At 42.7% G+C, this 16,296-nt stretch overlaps 1 non-coding gene across 1 annotated transcript; it reads right to left on the reverse strand.

Annotated features, from left to right (window-relative positions):
* Window positions 1-15,972: 15,972 nt before the first annotated feature.
* Window positions 15,973-16,045, reverse strand: TRNAR-UCU (transfer RNA arginine (anticodon UCU)). Its single transcript has one exon. It is a non-coding gene; the product is annotated as a tRNA-Arg (tRNA).
* Between the last annotated feature and the right edge of the window lie 251 nt (window positions 16,046-16,296).

Here is a 16,296-nt window from a genome sequence, read left to right on the forward strand (position 1 = left end):
CACTCAGCTCGGCGACTAATGTCAGAACATTGAAAACAGTTACAAGTGTTTCCTGACATGAATACATTAGATTTAGTGTTGTAACGTCCGGCTCCGTGCTGGCCTTTAGTCACAGGGGTCCCGATAGGGTTGGGAGTTTTAACCATCATTGGTTAATTTCGCTGGCACGGGGGCTGGGTATATGTGTCATCTCCCATCTCATTCACAGATGAAGTGGAGGACCTGATCGTTAGGGTTGTGTCCCGGAACTAAAAAAATGACGCACGTCTCTGATGAGGTTGACGTGAGGAAGGGCATTCGGTCGTAAAATCTCACTTGATACGGACCGTGTAGGGTAACGGACTACCAGTGACCACGAATGGCCAGTTCCCCTTTCAAAGACTACTTGCAGATGTCTCACATCACTACTGTCATCTTAATTAAGGAGAGTCATGTTTCCACCTTTTATTTTCAATGGAATAGCGGTCTAATTTTTTGAAATACTTCTAACATCATGATCATGCCCTAGAAGTGAGTTCATTCTTCTTCTTTACCTATGATAACAATGACATTTACAATAAGGTACAGAAGTTGAAAACTAGAAAAGCAGCTGGAATTGATAAGATTTCTGGGATATACTAAAGGCAATAGGTTGGGATATATCATCATCATCATAGGCATTTATTCGTCAACGAATATGTAGTATATAAATACAATGTCAATTGGACGTATTCTGTCGTCTGAGATGGCTGAACAGTCCGATTCTGGATGCACAGATTTTATTGCAGTGACAGCACGCACTAGTAGTTGCAGCAGATGGTTGTGCAAGAATGCCATCCCTCGCATTCGCTCGTTCTTTCCTGCGGTTCCTCCTCTCAGCTTCTAATCTTCTCCTATCTTTTTCTAGATGTTCAACTCCATTGTATACAATGCTACGCCATTTGGGCCTACCTTCGGCTGTAGTTTCCCAGTTGATCGTATCAATATGACATCTTTTAATATTATACGTTAGAACATCCTTATATCGTTTAAGCTGCCCTCCACGGTTACGCTGGCCATTCTTTAGTTGGGAGTACAAGATTTTCTTTGGGAGGCGTGTATCTGGCATGCGGACGATATGACCTGCCCAGCGTAGCTGATGCCTGACTACCTTTGCCTCTATGCTTGTAGCGTTGGCCTCCTCGAGGATGCTAATGTTGGTTCGACGATCTTGCCATTTAACTTTCAGTATTCTCCGCAAGCATCGTTAATGGTATTTTTCCAGGCATTTTAGGCTTCTCCTGTAGGTTGTCCAGGTCTCGCAACCATAGATAAGAGTAGGAATTACAACAGCATTGTAAACGTATAGTTTGGTTCTCACACTGATATCATGATTGTCAAATACTCTTCTTAGGAGACGACCGAAAGCCACACTAGCGCATCTTAAACGATATTGGATTTCTGCATCAATGTTTGCACATGTCGAGAGATGGCTTCCAAGGTAAGGAAAATGATTTATATTTTGCAGAGACTGGCCATTGATTGTAATAGTCGGAGTTCTCTTATTGGAATTAGGTGCCGGCTGGTAAAGGATCTTAGTCTTATCAATATTAATTTCCAGTCCGATACTTTCATATGCCTGATTAAAAGCATTGAGGATTGATTGCAGATCTTCCTCTGTGTTGGCTAAGATAACATTGTCATCTGCGTACTGAAGCTCTATAACTGACACTGGGGAGACCTTGGTTTTAGCTCGCAGTCTGTTAATATTAAAGAGATTTCCATCAGTTCTATACAGAAGTTCTACTCCTGATGGCAGTTTATCATCCACAAAGTGTTGTATAGTTCCAACAAATAGTGAGAACAATGTTGGAGCAATTACACAACCTTGCTTTACTCCAGTAGAAATACGGAAAGGGTCTCCTGGTTTTGTATTACAAAGAACAGTAGCAAACATGCCGTCGTGTAGCAGTCTGAGTATCTGTATGTATTTGTTTGGACATCCGATCAGAGCTAGAATTCTCATAGAGCTTCTCGATTAACAGAATCAAACGCCTTGACAAGATCGATAAAAGCCATGTACAAGGGTTGGTTTTGCTCTCTAGACTTTTCATGCACTTGCCTTGCACTGAAAAAATCATATCAATTGTACTTCTGTTTGGCCTGAAACCACACTGAGTTTCTGGTAGGCACATTTCAGTCAATGGCAGTAGACGATTAGACAATACTCTAGCAATAATTTTTCCTGCAACAGAGAGTAATGATATTCCTCTATAATTGTTACACAGAGTCTCATCCCCTTTCTTGAAGATAGTGATGATGGAAGCATCCCGTAGATCAGCAGGGATTGTTCGATATTTTCACAATCAACATGTGTGTATGTTGAATTAGCAAAGGACCACCCTCCTTGGAGAGCTCGGCTGGAATTCCATCTTGTCCGGGTGCCTAGCTGATGAATGGCCTTCTCTGTTTCTTGAATAGAAGGGACTTCACCAAAGTGATCTTGAAGTGGAATATCAGCAAACACATCTTCGTCGACATGTGAGTTTCTGTTCACGAGATCTTGAAAATGTTCGAGGTAGGTCTTTAAGAACTTCAGTACCGTCTTTGGATTTTAGACAATTAAGATCTTTGGTAGAGGGACCATAAATTGCTTTGGTAGCACTGAAGAAGGCACTAGTGTTGTTGGAGGCGATTAAATTCTCCATTCCATTCATTCTTGATCATCCTCCATCTCTTCTGCACTTCCATTTTGAGCTGTTGATATCTATGTTTCTTGGGAAATGAATTTGGATCATTTTGCCACGCGTTATAAGCTTTCCGCTTTTCATCAATTAGGTCACATATTTCTTTGTCGTTCTCGTCAAACCAATCCTGATGTTTCCTCTTATTAACACCAACTGCTTCTTTGCCAGCTGCTATAATAGCTGATTTTAATAACGACCAGTGCTGCTCAATATCTTCTGGCTATTCATTTGGAAGTTTATCAGCCAATAGTTCTTGATAGGCGGATTTGATACTGTTGTTCCTAAGTTGTTCAGTATTTAGTTTGTGTTTTATCGCCTTTCCCTGAATCCGCCGTTTTGGAGGAACCAGCAATCATCAGCACCGGTCATAACTTTGATTATATGAACATCGCGCTTATCTCCGGCGCGGATAATAATGTAGTCGATTAAGTGCCAGTGCTTTGATCTGGGATGTTGCCATGTTGTTTTAAATCTATCCTTCTGGCGGAAGAGTGTATTTGTAATGACAAGATCATATTCAGAACACTTCGTGAGTAGAAGGGTTCCATTGGCGTTAATTTTGCCTGCACCCTCTTTACCAATAGTTTCAGGCCAAAGTGATGATTCTCTGCCAACCCGAGCATTCAAGTCTCCCAGCAGAATAAGCTTATCTGACTTGGGTACATTCGACAGGAGTTCATCAAGTTGGTTATAGAATGCTTCTTTTTGATCATCTTCTGACTTCAGTGTTGGGGCATAGGCACTAATTATCGTAGCTCTTTCGTTGTTCTTGAGTTTCAGACGGAGTGTTATTTCATTAATTCCAGATGGGAACTCATCAAGATTGTGAATGAGCACATTCTTTATTGCAAAACCTACTCCATGAATTCTTAATTCGTTTTCATCTTTTCCTTTCCAGAAAAATGTATAGCCACCGCCATGTTCCTTGAGTTGTCCTTCTCCAGCGCGCCTAGTTTCACTAAGAACAGCGATATCAATGTTGTATTTCTTCAACTCACGACTTATTGCTGCTGTACGTCGCTCTGGACGGTTATCTACATCAGTGTCCATCAGAGTACGAATATTCCACAAATTGGTGTACCTAGTGAACGCGGTAATCCAGTGAGGTGAGAAGTTAGACTGCCTATGTTTATAGCCCCCTCCACTGCTCAGTCACGAGTGTAGCACACGAGTTGCTCTACAGTCTGTCCACGGCGATCACACGCACTATCCTGCCCCCGTCGCAACTTGCCGATCGCCGCAGATGATGTTGCTTTCCAAATGACGCCCGTGCGTGAAATCTTTTTACGTGGGAATGCTGGTGCACATCAACAGTCACACGGCCCTTAACAGTTTCGGGACGCTGGCCCAGTGGCATAGAGTCTACGACGACTGGAGATCCAAAAACTGCTGAGGTTGTTACACCTCATGGACATAATCAGGTGGGATATAGTGCCATATCTGAATTAATTATCTGATTATTGTTTGCATGACGGAGCTATGCCAGATGGAGAGTTGCTATACTAGCCCCTGTGTATAAAGGAAAGGGTGATAGACATAAAGCTGAAAATTACAGGCCAGTAAGTTTGACATGCATTGTATGTAAGCTTTGGTGAGCCATTCTTTCTGATTATATTAGACATGTTTGTGAAATTAATAACTGGTTTGACAGAAGACAGTTTGGCTTTAGGATAGGTTATTCCACTGATGGAATACTACTGGCAAAAATGAGTGCAATTGGACTAGAAAAAAGAGTGACTGAATGGGTGGCTATATTTCTAGAAAATAGAACTCTGAGAGTTAGAGTAGGTGAAGCTTTGTCTGACCCTGTAATAGTTGAGAGGGGAGTTCCTCAGGGCAGTGTTATCGGACCTTTATGTTTTCTTATATACATAAATGATATGAGTAAAGGAGTGGAATCGGAGGTAAGGCTTTTTGCGGATGATGTTATTCTCTATAGAGTAATAAATAAGTTACAAGATTGTGAGCAACTGCAACATGACCTCGATAATGTTGTGAGATGGACAGCAGGCAATGGTACGTTGATAAACGGGATTAAAAGTCAGGTTGTGAGTTTCACAAATAGGAAAAGTCCTCTCAGTTTTAATTACTGCGTTGATGGGGTGAAAGTTCCTTTTGGGGATCATTGTAAGTATCTAGGTGTTAATATAAGGAAAGATCTTCATTGGGGTAATCACATAAATGGGATTGTAAATAAAGGGTACCGATCTCTACACATGGTTATGGGGGTGTTTAGGGGTTGTAGTAAGGATGTAAAGGAGAGTGCATATAAGTCTCTGGTAAGACCCCAACTAGAGTATGGTTCCAGTGTATGGGACCCTCACCAGGATTACTTGATTCGGTAACTGGAAAAATCCAAAGAAAAGCAGCTCTATTTGTTCTGGGTGATTTACGACAAAAGAGTAGCGTTACAAAAATGTTGCAATGTTTGGGCTGGGAAGACTTGGGAGAAAGGAGACGAGCTGCTCAATTAAGTGGTATGTTCCTAGCTGTCAGCGGAGAGATGGCGTGGGACGACATTAGTAGACGAATAAGTTTGGATGGTGTCTTTAAAAGTAGGAAAGATTACAATATGAAGATAAAGTCTGAATTCAAGAGCACAAATTGGGGCAAATATTCGTTTACAGGAAGGGGAGTTAGGGATTGGAATAACTTACCAAGGGAGATGTTTAATAATTTTCCAATTTCTTTGCGATCATTTAAGAAAAGGCTAGGAAAACAACAGATAGGGAATCTGCCACCTGGGCGACTGCCCTAAATGCAGATGAGTAGTGATTGATTGATTGATTGATTGATTGATTGATTGATTGATTGATTGATTGGTTGATTTCTTAGCTACTTAGGCGGATTAGAAGTAGTGTGTACGATTCGAGTTCGCAGATGTGATTTTTGAAGCGGGGACAAAGGTCTTGTTATTGTTGCAAAACTGTTTTGTTTTTGTTTTTACAACTTGCTTTACGCCGCACCGACACAGATAGGTCTTATGGCGACGATGGGATAGGAAATGGTTTGGAGTGGGAAGGAAGCGGTCGTGGCCTTAATTAAGGCACAGCCCCAGCATTTTCCTGGTGTGAAAATGGAAAGCCACGGAAAACCATCTTCAGGGCCGCCTACAATGGGGCTCGAACCCACTATCCCCCAGACGCAACTAACAGCTGTGCGCCCGTAACCGCACGGTCAACATGACCCACTCGGTGTCACTCATTCACCTGCTCGACATGCAGCGAACTTGGAACAGATCTGTCCGTCACGAGAGTGGTGATATGTGTGTTGCAGAAATGTTAGGAAATGAACTCCACCCGGTCGAGAATCGAACCAGGGGCCCTGAGGACCGAAGGCCTGACCACTGCCCTGCTTTGGACCACGACACGTTCGCTGTGGTCCGTCCTCCTCTGCTCTGTTCTTCGACTCATACACTGAAGAAAATGGAAATTGCAACACCCAGAAGGAGTGGGGCTACATTGCTGCAATTGAACATGCAGGACGAGTGTTTGGTTGTGATTCGATGATTACACTTTCAGGTCCCTCCGACCGCAAGTTTGGACAACAATCAGTACATGATGTGTCCACCACGAGCTGCAGTACATTGATGAATTCGTCGAGGCATGGAGTCAATAAGGCCCTGAATCGCTTCCTGAGGAATTGTGGCCCATGCTTGCTGCACTGCACGGGTCAGTTGTTCCAGAGTTGTGGGTGGCTGAGGCTGGTTGGCCAGTTGTCGACCCATCATGTCCTACACATGCTCAATAGGACTGAGGTCCGGGGATCTGGCGGGCCATTCTAAGGTTGTGATGTCGTGGAGAGATTCTCTGGAGATGCGTGCAGTGTGAACCCGGGCATTGTCCTTCTGAAACATCCCATTAGCAATGTTCGCCATCATCGGGACAGCCGCTGAATGAGTACCCTATCAACGTACTGTCGAGCAGTCATAGTGCCCTCAACAAGCACTAATTGTGATTTCACATTAAAGCCAATAGCACCCAAGACCATAATGCTTGGTACCTCTCGACGATAAGATCTGGGCGACCACTCTCCCCGGTACTGAACCATTTCATCTGGTCACGGTTCAGTTAATATACCTATTATAAGACAAATGGGATCTACAGTATATTTCATTTTATTCACCAGTTTCCATCGTCCTGAAAAGTGAAGAGAGGCTGGGTAAGACTTGCACTGTGTGAATTAGGGAGTGCCACCTACGCAGGTACAGGCGAACGGTACAAGATAAGTGTGGTAGACCAACGACTCCGAGAACGTTAAGTTCAAACATTTGAACCAAGCTAATTAAACAGAAAATATAGCGGTGATGAGACAGGGAACTTTGAAAGTCGTGACGTAGAAGAGAGACTACCAACCTTGCGCACGGAAATATGAGAGGTCCAGGACCGATAGACTGTCATTTGTTCTACTCTTTTTATTAATCAGGAGCAATAGTTAATGCCGATCTGACCAGATGCTGCATGCTGGTAATTAAGGATTTTGATAAAATATCACCTCGATAGCATGCGAATAATTTAAGCATCACGAAATTCAAACGAAGCAGCGGTTGAAGAGGCAACGGTGATACTACAAACAACTTTCAAACGAACCTAACGGAACTTATAGGTGAGGCGTCCCAAGCCTGATTTGAGAAGAGTACAGAGCCGCGAACCTTAGCCCAGTCTGCTGTAGCTACTTGTTGTTGTCGGTCGAAGTGATAGTCGCGCCGCGAGTGTACTTTCCATTGTGCCGCGCGAACTGTCCTCATAATATAAGACCGCGTGCTTTCGTGCAACAACTCAAGATGAACATTTATATAAGCGTCACAGATATGATCCGTTCACGCAGAAATTAGACTGTGATTCGTTAATTAATTAATTAATAAACTGTGACATTAATTAACAGAGTGTTAGGAGCTCATCCGAGAAACAGTGATAGGTGGAAACATAAAGGAAGCAGTGTTAAAGGGAATTCAAGTGCGGTTTGCGCATAAAATATTGCCTTCATAAACTAAACTATAATCGAATGTCTCTAATTAACGTGAGCACTGCGAGTGATAGCCAGTCCATTATGTGTGACCGAGTATAACAATCTCGTAAAGATCAGTGCGCAATAGGCAAATTATATCACTGTGTTCATGTTCCAGTCTGGATATGTCAAGAAGTGAAGCGCTTCAGACTCTCTGCATTTTGATTCAGCAACACCATGAAATACGTTGGACCCATAATTCTACCTTGCAACTACAAGATGGAGCGCAACCGTACTTTTTATTGCAAGCTCATAGGCATGGCAACTCAAGGGGAAGCGACTCACCAAAAATTCTAACGAGATCGGAACATTTCAGCACACTTCGGAATTCTGGATAAAAACCCTCATTGCGAGAGATATCGGTACTGTCATTAACAAAGCACAGGGTGGATATGTATTTAATTAGGCCAGGACAGAATTTGACATCCATACAGGAAGAATAGTGCACACGTGTGAAGGACATGTAGTCAAAACGCGCGGTAAATCTAATGCACGAAATGAATTTATTACGCCTGTTAAAGTAACGGAAAAATTAGCAAACAACACCACCATGACTGCAAAATTAGGTGGAATCTCTGGAGTGATTCTCGAAAACATTGGTCCATTGGTCTCCAATCAGAATTATTGCACCACAGTACCTAACGCCAAGCAGAGCGTCTCTAGAAAATGCATAAATACACCCTCCTCAACTAGGAGCGTCATAAGGCAACATAAGAAGAAGACTCAGAATGGGGGAAATAGACTTGTAGATTCTCTAAAGACAATTGGCTTGAGGGATGAATGTTTTACTAAGTGGTACATTTTGAACGAACACTATTTGAATGATCGTAGTTTCGGCATCTATCACGGTCGGGGAAGAGAATTATATAGGATTCCTGAACTTCTCATAGGGAGACAGCAGGTTCTGTGAATTACTGCGGTCAATGTCATTTTTTGTAATCGGTAAGGGAGGACGATAAACCTTGTGTCTCACGGTCAGTCATATCTGTAAAACACCTGGATAGAAAGGAGTTGGGAAGATTCCACAAACTGCATTAGTTGAGTTCTCAATATGAAGCGGGCCGGTTTAACTGTTGCTTCAAGCCAAGTGTAAAATCTGTGTATGTATAAGGTAATATTTAAGTGAAGAATGTATCCTGCAATTATGAAGGGCTAAATTGGACATGGTTGGTACAAGATGAAGCCCAGATAATGCCATCTCAAACGACTACAATTACATATTATGTTTTGTAGTTAGTGATGTAAATGCTTGTCCCTTTAAATTAATTATTTAATAAATCAGGACATCGCGTTGTAGCGATGATGAGGAAGTGTCCTGTCGTTATTCTAGTGTGGAGGGAATTGTCTATTATTTATGACAGACTTTAAAATGTGTTTACATTTCTTTAAAAAATGTAAAAGTGGCGTTAAATATTGCATTGAAAATCAATTAAATAATGTTCGGACCGGTAAAAGTTACAATAATGATAAGGATAAAATAACCGTTATGAGTGTGATGAAGTCAAATGTCAGTTTATCAAATAATAATAAAAATAATTAAAATAATAATAACCACTTCAGGGTAAAATTGAGATGATAAATAATGTGTTCAGATATAATTTCAAGCGAGATTTGCGGTTTATATCGAAATCCAGTGAAGTATGATAAAGTTGGCATTTTTGGAAAACTTAATATTGTGACACCGTGTATTTGTGATACAGAAAATCACGGTATGTTATTTTGCTCCTGAGGTCAGGAAAAATTTAGAGAAGCAAATTGTGAGATCATTATAAAGTTGTTTGATCATGGGATCACTTGTATTTAAAAGTTTTGGATTGTAATGGGAATAGTTGTGAAGATGTTAAAGGCAGAGTAAGCCCCTATGTAGCATGAGCATAAGGGGCCCTGTATTTTTGTGACATGGTGTATAAATTGAGGTAAAATATTTCTGAGACAGGCTGTGTAGAATGAACCATGTCTTGTAGCAATCCAGAACGGTTGTCAAATCCAAGTGACCGCGTTGTAACCTCTATTTTAAGTGCAAATTGATGTTTCTCACATGATTACTATTTCATGTAAGACCGTAGGTAACGGCAATTAAGTTTAAGTGACGGTTCTATTTGATGCCAACGAAGTGCGTTTCTGTGATAGCCGATCTCACGTTCTGACACACGGTCAAGATAATACTTAATTATTGTAAATTGAATTTTATTCTGTATCTTTACGAGACGAAATTATCGCTGACTAGAAACATTGCAGGTGTGAAAACTGAATTTTATTAGAATGATAGTTTAGCTTCTGTAGATTGATGAAAAGTTACTTCCCTTTTCACGGTGATACTTCTTTGGAGTGTTAACATGGAAGGTCAATTTGGAGCCTCACACTCGAGTTGTGTCATGAATATCGTGATGGTAGTGATTATTGTCTCAGTGATATTACGTAATATTGAAGGAGAGATGAGCTTATTTTTATTTAGAGAACACTGCATGTGTTGAGATTGTATTGAGGAGTACGTTATACTATTTGGACATTTTGTTTAAGTTCGATTTCACGGTTTATTGTAGGAAATGGACACAGTAATACTTCCATATTCGAGTGGAGTATTTTTGTAGCGAATTTCACTTCATGTGTTAAGAGTTTCAGCGAGGACCAGATTTAATTATGTGGACGTTGTATTAAAGTTTCGATTGAGCCTGATAGTATGAATGATGTGTAGATACCATAACGTTGGCTCAGCGATAGATTTGGGATGCTGCGTCTATTATATAATTTAAGGATGAGTAGACAGTGTAACGTTGCCTAGACGACAGAATTAGGATGTCGTCTGTACATAGCCAAGTCATAGGTTAGACATTTTTGCGAATCGACTTGAACGATAGTGGATACGAATGTGAAAGATATTAGCAGGTACTATTCAGGCCATATTTCGGCATAATTGTTACTAGCCAGAAAGCGTTGCATCAGTAGTGGCATGAAATGAAGGGTTGTCCCACGTGGAAACCCAGCTTACTGCTTAGCCGCGCGTGTTCAAGTTCGATCAACTTTTGTTCATATTCATTTACTTTTCTTTACTTTAAGGTTTATTGTTCGGGTTATAATAATGCCGTATGTTGACACTTAGTTGATTTACACTATGAATGCGGTTTCGATTCGTGAGCTGTTAATATATTTTATTTTCACTTTTCGTTATTCACATTATTTATGTGAAACGTTGATCTGCCGATCACTTGTAGTTTACAGTAGTTTAATGAGACAACTGTAGTAGAGAGATTCGTAATGGTAGTCGTAGTTCAACAGTACTGGAAAGATTTCCTTTTATGTGTTTTATATTTTGGACTTGTATTTTAACAAACATAACGACTTAATTGTTTTATAACCTGAAAGTTGGTTTAGAAAGAACATTTTCAAGTGATTTTCGCTTTTCTTTTACTTCAGTGTTTGGCATTTCTTCTAAATGCATTACGAATTAATGTTTCCTGCATTTAGCAGTTTTGTTCCTTCTGGTCGACGTAACATAAGATCCCCTCGGATCGAGTGTTGTTGGTTCCTTTTGAACATCTGTGATGAGTGTTTCAGCATCGGGATTTAAGGGTGTCACGAGATGACAATACATGGTGGAGTTTTATGTTTGATTGTGACAATTGCCGTTAACTTGTAGTAAATGAAATGTCGTATGGCTTTTAGTGCCGGGATATCCCAGGACGGATTCGGCTCGCCAGGTGCAGGTCTTTATATTTGACAGCCGTAGGTGACCTGCGCGTCGTGATGAAGATGAAGACAACACATACATCCAGCCCCCGTGCCATTGGAATTAACCAATTAAGGATAAAATCCCCGACCCGGCCGAGAATCGTACCCGGGACCCTCTGAACCGAAGGCCAGTACGCGGACCGTTTAGCCAACGAGTCGGACATTAACTTGTAGTGAACACCGTGCTTTCTAGTCATATTTCGCAACCTATCCAAAGCAACTGATTGTGGATTTGCTTCGATTGAGGGTCCATTCGGAGGATGCCCCAATATCCGATAGGATAGTAGATTGGTCGATAACCTTAATTAAATGTAAATCTGGAATTCTGTTTGTTGAAGATCAGATTTACCACGGATCGTTTGGATCAATGGTGCCCGATTTTCAGGGTTTATTCTCGTTTTCTGGTTTTTGCTGTCCACGAATTTTCACTAAGTTTTCATTCTTTGAAAGACAATAATAAATATTTCAATAAAACTTTACCATGACGTTATGCATTGTGACTACGTTAAAATGTGAAAATTTTAAGTGACTTTCTTGCCAATTTAATAAATGAATTATTGTGATTTAAACTGAATAAATATTGTAGTAAGCACATTTGAAGTAGTTACGCTCTCCTCTGAACCCTATCGTTTGGTCGATGAAGTAACAGAAAAAACTGGTAACGACCCCAAGATCTAAGAGTACCATATTACTGTACTGATGACCAACGATGGAACGGTAAGTTCAAGGGTTCAACGTGAAAACCTCCAAATGGTATTAATCGATCCGGAGAAAGCCCTTGATCACTTTTCTAGAGGTATTGTCAGGATAGCACTGCAACATCCTGAGGTGTGTGTAAAGATGATACTTACGTCTCTCTACTGCAGGGGTTTCAGCGGTCGGCGCTGAGCCTGGCACGTCAGTGTACTGGCGTTCGGTTCAGAGGGTCTCGAGTTCGATTCCCGGCCGGGTCAGGGATTTTAATCGCTTCTGATCAATTATTCTGGCTCGGAGACTGGGTGTATGTGTACGTCCCAACACTCTCCTCATACACTCCAACACTACCAACCACTACAGAAACACACATCCCTCCAAATAGGGTTGGCGTCAGGAAGGGCATCCGACTGTCAAACAGGATAAAATCCATAAGAAGAAGAGGCGTTTCAGGAGGTTGAGGCGATCTTGGAACGATGGCGAGCAATGCTAGAGGAAGACAGAGTACTGCGTGTTCTTTGACTTTGCACAGCCAGGGCGACACTGTCTTCCTTGCTGGACAAGTTGGACGAAATGGCGGTCTCTTACTCGTGTCCTGTGTGATAAGCAGATGAAGGGCAAAGTGGGCTGGCTCTGAATGTCACAGAGATGCGGATGCTGCGATGGTCCGCCAGAAGACGCGATGAATATCATCAAGTGGAGAAAGCTTTTGCCATCAAGAACCGAATAGAGGAAGAGGGCATCCTAAGGCAATTGCTTTAAGGAAAAGTGAACGTCGAGCATACTCTCTCCGAGTGAGACGAGCCGACCCTGAGTGAGCTGGGGAGTGCCCGTACACGGCCAGGAGAGCAGAAGAAGTGTCCGTGAATTTGTCAAATAATTCGCTCAATGGGATTTTACATTATGTTCTGGCTTTATCTCAACGGGATTATAGTCGACAACCGGAAGCTGAAAGAGTGAACGGGGTGGGAAGAGGAAAAAGCGAAGGTTTCTTTCTGCAGTGTAGTGTTAGATTCAAGGTTGCTTCTCACTTCATATTTGAGTTGCACCTTGTGACTTCCTCTGTACCCAAATCACTAATATCGAAACTTGTGAAATATGTAATAAAGATACGATAGATTTAATAACGAATAATAATTCGGCTGCGAATAATATCACAATCCACCGCGTCACTCCACGTCTACTTGACAAGAAAGTGTCATCCAGCATTGTCATATTTTCATTGGATACCGGAGCGTTCTCACTGACGCAGCTTGAGTGAAAGAATAGTGGGTGACCTAATACTAAACTATTGTCCAAAAGTTCAGCATAAGTTACGAGTAAGCAGGTCAACAGGAAATAGACCGCAAATCGCACGACATACGTGTTCGCTCTGTATAGGAAAGGAGTGTTCCCTGCTTTGAGTAGCGGCGTAACCGCAAAGTAAGCACAACCAGCGCCTGTGCCCCATGTTCCCTCAGTCGTGTTTGGCCTGTTGTAGTGTGCGGAGTGTAGCCTCGTGGTGAAAGTGACAACATAATGGCACAACGACGTCATTTGGACCCCGTTTTGCAGAGCAGAATACTCGGCCGCCTGGAAGCAGGCCAGATCACCGTATCCCTGAATGTGCCACAAAGTGTAATTTCCAGGCTTTGGAGACGAGCTCGAGACACATGAGATGTTAGTCGTAGGCCAGTACCAGGTCGACCAAGGGTAACCACCCCACAGCAGGACTGATTAACCGACCTGCAAGACAATTGTCGGCGGAGCTTGCAGCCGTCTCAGGGGTTGCCGTTTCCCGGCAAACTGTGTACCGGAGGCTCAGAACGGCAGGGCTGTTTGTCCGACGTCCAGCGCTGTGCGTCCCGCTCACTCCACCACAGAGACGGGCCCGTTTACTATGGAGCCATCAATCGAAACTGGACCATGAATGAATGGAGGCATGTGCACTTAACAGATGAATCCCGGTTCAGTTTGCAGAACTATTCCCGTCGCACATTAATCTGGAGAGAACGGGGTAGCTGATACAACCACAGGAACATCGTGGAAGGGGACCAGTATGGTGGTGCGGGGCGGCATGATGTTGAATGGCCGTATGGACCTGCACATCTTCATGGGTGGTCCAAGGAACACTGTTAACGCTCGGAGATACAGGGATGAGGTAATGAGACCACATGTTCGACTCTTCAGAGGTGCGGTTCGTCCAGACTTCCTCTTAATGGACGATAATGCCCGACTGCACCGCGCTGCTCTGGTGGATGAATTTCTGGCTGGGGAAGACATTCATCGAATGGAATGGCCAGCGAGGTCTGCGGATCTGAATCCTATAGTACATGCCTGGGATGCATTGGGGAGCGAATTGCATCCCCTCAGCCTGCACCAAGGACCCTCCAAGACCTTCGCATTGCCCTTTCGGAGGAATGGGATCGACTGCCACAAGAGCTCTTGGACCATCTGATAGAGAGCATGCCACGTCGCTGCGTGTGGCCGTTAGAGGTAACAATACACCCTATTAGCAGCACATTTTGTTGTGGACGACATTGCCAAGTTGTGTTAGTTGTCAAAGGTGTACCTTAGCTATCAGAACTTTTCTGAGACTGGTTTTTTTTGTTTTTTTTTGTTTTAGGACAAGTTGTGTGACATATGGTGTGTGATTCCGCTTCCGTTTGTTCAGCCATCCGTCTGACATTCCTATCAGGCGGTATGGCCTCGTTTAGTGATTATGCTTAACTTTTGGACACTAGTGAAGCTCAGCACTGTAGGTCCGTTTGCACCTCTCTGAACCAAGTTGGCTGGGTATTCTTATCTTTAAAGTAGGTAAAGATCGTGTGGGTTTCATTCTTAGCAAATGGCTATAACACGCTTGACATCAGAGATATTCTGGACATGAGTTATTCAAGTTCGTCTTTAATTGGGTCACGAATTTTCCTTAAGATCTTTCATTCTTTCCTTAGTTTCCAATTTTTCTATCAGGCCTTTCTTGTTCATAGCAAGGCCTTACGTTGTCTCTGGTCTTATGACAGTGCAGTAATGTCTTTTGAACTTTTTGTTGTAAACGTTTTCGGTCACTTGATAAGCCATTTCCATTTTATTCATGTGCGACGCAGAGATGTTTGGTTCTATCCACACAGCAAGATGTTTCTTTCTTAATCCGTTTGCACTCCAGGGCTGGTTTTCACACCGGACGCAGCGACGGATCCCAGCGCAGCGTCAGGGGATACAACCTGGCATGCTGAACAGGGGCCTTATGAGGAGAAGATTGGAAGGAATAGACAAGGAAGAGGAAGTGGCTGTGGCGTTAAGTTAGGTACCATCCCGGCATTTGCCTGGAGGAGAAATGGAAAACCACGGAATATCATTTCTACGATGGCTGACTTGGGAATCGAACTCCCTCTACTCAGTTGACTTCCCGAGGCTGAGTGGACCCGTACCACTTGTCCGTGGAAGAGCCCGAAATCGAGTCGGGTCACCGGGTCATGGTAACCACTACACCACACAGGCGGACATTACTGTTATTACACTGTACATATACTTTTTAGGCATTTATCTTGTTATGGATCATAATTCGTAGAAAAGTGAAGCCATTTCAGTTGGATAATTCGAACATCAAAATATCTCACTGCATGTCATCTATCTACACCTTTGTGAAGATAGCTGCATAAAATAGCCGGTTCACGAAAACTAGAAATAAAGTTATCGAAATCGCATTTGACAACAAAACATCTACAATTTGCCATAATGGAGGTGGAACACATTGCGCAACGCAAACTGCAAAATGTACTTTATTCTCTTGTCGTCAGTCGAACTGTCTATTAACCAATTACCTATCAGTCAATCAAACATACTGCGTTAAAATTTTCATCCCTTGTGGGGATCGAACCCACGACCTTTGGATTAGAAGTCCAACGCGCTTTCCACTGCGCCAAAGGGACGACGACGCTTGCGGTACACGAAGCACATCATTGCTGAGAACTTAGATGAGTCTGCGCATAATCGAACCGAGGACTCCTGTATCTCCGTCTCATTTAATCAATACGCTTCTACTCTGCCCGAGAGCCAGAGCATCGCGACCGAGGCATACTGCTCAGCAGAAGACCAGCTGCCACCCCCGGAGGCCCGAGTTCTGCCACGAAATTTGAAAAGTGGTATGAGGGCTGGAACGGGGTCCACTCAGCCTCGGGAG

The sequence above is a fragment of the Anabrus simplex genome, chromosome 1, assembly GCF_040414725.1.
Source record: "Anabrus simplex isolate iqAnaSimp1 chromosome 1, ASM4041472v1, whole genome shotgun sequence".
Lineage (NCBI taxonomy): Eukaryota > Metazoa > Arthropoda > Insecta > Orthoptera > Tettigoniidae > Anabrus > Anabrus simplex.